Source organism: Lethenteron reissneri, chromosome 38, assembly GCF_015708825.2.
Source record: "Lethenteron reissneri isolate LAM-NWPU_2019-01 chromosome 38, ASM1570882v1, whole genome shotgun sequence".
Taxonomy (NCBI): domain Eukaryota; kingdom Metazoa; phylum Chordata; class Hyperoartia; order Petromyzontiformes; family Petromyzontidae; genus Lethenteron; species Lethenteron reissneri.
In genome coordinates, this window is record NC_083816.1 from 6,964,057 (window position 1) to 6,968,089 (window position 4,033).

Genomic DNA, 4,033 nt, shown 5'->3' on the forward strand with positions numbered 1-4,033 from the left:
TGTGCCAAGGAGTTTTGCTCACTTCAAGTTGATCTCAGAAGTAGGTCTGTGATGTCTCCTTCCACGCGCTGTTCTCTGATGCTATAGTGGTGTCATTTAAATGTCACGAGACGCACCAATCTATCGTGATACAACAACATATGGAGAGAGAGAGAGGTCTGAATTGCACGCACACAGCCAAGGTGTCAATCCGCTCTTGGATGAGCCCCCCACCGCATACATTTGTGAGACATTAAGGGATATTTTCACCATACTTCACCACGCCGGTCACTGCGGGCTGGTTGAAGTTGAGTGACACAACAACGGTGGACTTTTTCGATTTAAAGCTTTCGTGACTGCAGGGATTCATCTTCTTGGTTCTTTCGGTAAAGTCACGTAGAAGGGAAATAATAAAATAATAACAATAAAACATAATAAAATAAAATTCTCACGACATCCATTAGGACGCTGTTTTTCCGACAGCTCTGTTCTTCACCTGAGGACGGCTGCTTGCGTTGTGGCCGAAACGTCGGGAGAATTGTATTTTATTATGTTTTATTTTTATTATTTTATTATTTCCCTTCTACGTGACTTTACCGAAATAACCAAGAAGATGAATCCCTGCAGTCACGAAAGCTTTTATTTTATTATGTTTTATTTTTTTTATTTTGTTACTTCCCTTCTACGTGACTTTACCGAAAGAACCAAGAATAAAAAAACGGTGGACTTTGCCGCAATGCTCTCTCTCAGCAACGTGGTTGGTGGTCACCCATTCCGAGCGCTGTCCAGGCTCAACCTCTTGCTTAGCTTCCGACCTGTGACGAGATCGGACTCGTTGCAGGTGATTTTTTTTTGCCGTCGGCAAATTGGGTACGGTCACGCGAATCAAAGCGCAACAAGTGACAACCGCGGTGGTGATTGGCTGCTAGAGGCCACGTACGAATGAAAAATATAGCACTTTTAACGTTGACACATGCCCTGTGTCGAGACACATATACCGGGGTGAACATTCAGACAATGTTCTTGGTTCTTTCGGTAAAGTCACGTAGAAGGGAAATAATAAAATAATAAAAATAAAACATAATAAAATATTGTATTATTTCCCTTCTACGTGCCTTTACCAAAAGAACCAAGAATATTAATCCCTGCAGTCACGAAAGCTTTAAACCGAAATTCAGACAATGCATAAGAATGGGGTTTTCCCCCTTTCTGGCAAACAACACAGGTGTTAAGATGTTATAACACAAAAAGGGGAAAACCTAATCTTATATTTTGATACTGGCAAGGGAGGTTCCATAATTCAGACAATGGTTCGAAGGGTGAATCAATGCCAAGCAAGATCAGACTATTATACAATCACCCTTTTTACCATGAAGTTGGGTCACGTGAATATAAATGTGTTATTAATTCGCCACACCCGACGCAACCAATTCGCAAGGGTCGCCGCGTGAACAAAACGCGCCAATTAGTTACTACTTGAGCACACCGGTGTGTTGGAGAGTAAACCCACAACATTTGAGTTCGACGTTTCGCTGGCGGCTACAATAACCAGCTTCGTCAGGCGATTTGACGGAATTGGGTTAACCGACACGTTTATATTTACGCGATCTAACCCCCCAAAAAACCTCTTTGTAAGGATTATATTGGTCACGAACGCCTACGGGTGAACTGGACCCCTTTAAACACGTATTAATTTACCACAAACCTTACCTTGTTTACATTTGCCCACCGTCCGTCACTCGTTCTTGATTCAACAGACTCAACAGGACGCGATCGCTCGGCTGGACAGATTTATTTAAATGCTTCTATTTTTTTTTCGTTGCCGCTCAAATATTGACAGGAACTCGATGGCAGTCCGAGCGCTGAGCAAATAAGCCACGTGCGTGCGCAGCTAAAAAGTCCGAAACATTTATTTAACCGAACTCTCACAATGGATCCAGTCCATCACGAACGTGCCCACGCTGAGCATACACAGAGTGAGCTCTTTGAAATAAGAACAACAACAGCAACAACAACCCCGTTTTAAATGTTGCAAAAACTGGCTCAGACTCAACGATGGCTCCGCGAACAGGTACACTGGGCGCCACGGTGGTGAGATGTTAACTACCTCGCCTGGTATACAGAAGGGTCGTGGGTTTGATCACGACCCAGGCGCCTATTTGGCTGCTATAAACTCCCACGCGATAAGCCACTTCGTTGAGCTATCATTTGTTGGCCAGGTCGCTTCTGGCAAAAAGATATATATATATAAATCAGTGTGCCTTGCCTGTTAAAACAATTTAAAATAGTAAATACCTAAAATTAATCTTGATTTGAAGCTTTCGTGACTGCAAGAATCCATACTCTTTGGTTCTTTCGGTAAAGTCACGTAGATTTTTCTTTCTTTGGTTGTCCCACTGATGACGATTGCTTGTGTTGCGATCGAAACGTCGTGCAGATCGATTATTTTTCTACATACGTGACTTGACCGAAAATCAGTTTATCTGCAATCTCGGTCGTTAGTCTTAACCATCTGCCACCGTCCCTTCTTGTGATGTGGCCTGACCAAGCCCGCCAGCTATATCGCTCAATGAGCTTTACCTGGTCAAATAAAAAAAAATGAATATCTTCATGTTTTAGTCCGCCAGTCACTGGTTCAATGGTGGTGGTGGGCATGTGATGTTCTTGGGAGTCCGATGTCATTCTGTCCACGTTTGGCCAGAAAAGAGGAACGCGACGCGAGGTGTCAAACTCCACGAGCATTCGTCCGCCTGCTGCCGCCTTCATTTCGCTCCACCTGGCCGCAATGTCACGACAAGCCCCGTCATTCACAGTCAGTGGCCGCTGATTGATTCAAGTAGCTGCATCCGTGTGTAGACGACACGCCCCATTCAGACGTGAGGCTTTTGAATACAATGTGGCTGTCCTATACGTGGCAATGTCTGGGCGCGATTGGCATTAGCAGCGGAGCAAGGAATTAAATGCGCCCCCACCACCAGCCCCCCCCACCCTTCCCGCCACGGGGCACCCGGCGCAGTTGCACCGCCTGCACACCAACAGTGGCGATATATATTCTTGGTTCTTTCGGTAAAGTCACGTAGAAGGGAAGTAATAAAATAATAAAAATAAAACATAATAAAATAATTTTCACGACGTTTCGGCCACAACGCAAGCAGCCGTCCTCAAGTGAAGACCAGGTCTGTCGGGGAGACAGCATCTGAATGAAACACCACCCCTCCAACCCAGCTTAAATATACGCTCCAAGCGTGGTGGTGTTTCATTCAGACGCTGTCTCCCCGACAGACCTGGTCTTCACCTGAGGACGGCTGCTTGCGTTGTGGCCGAAACGTCGTGAGAATTATTTTATTATTTATTATTTTTATTATTTTATTAGTTCCCTTCTATACGTGACTTTACCGAAAGAACCAAGAAGATGAATCCCTGCAGTCACGAAAGCTTTAAATCGAAATTTAGTAGCGATATAATTTCCTTGAGGGTAATACGGATACAGAGAGCAGTGCGCACGCAAGACTTGTACAATGGACGTTACGCAGTGCTCGAGTGTGTAGACGCGGAGTGGGTGTGCAACCTGAAGTAATTATAAACAAATAAAACTTGACGATTTTTAATTAATTAACTTTCAACGTTGCGACGTTACAGTGTTACCATGAATACGTTGGCTCCCAAAAGGCACCGCGTGACATTTTGTTGGATATTTATTTAATTACTTAAGCGGATTAAAAATCGTGGTTTGAAATCCCATTCACCCATCAAGGGGCTGCTCAATTGGCATTTGCACAGGACTGTATGATATCACGTTCTGTAGATACTTACCCTGTATACATAATGGACAAATCACGTCCTAGAGTGAGCCCGATCACATCAGATTGTGCAAACTCGGCAGGCTACGAACCGGCATCGTGAGGTCACGGATGCACGACGGACCACGGTGCATAACAGTTGCTATAGGCTACGCGAGGGTTACTCGGTAGGCAGCAAATGGAGGTGCAAAAAAATAATATAATAATGTACACCTCTAAAGCGTATTTCGGCCGGAGATCACAAGACGCTCTAT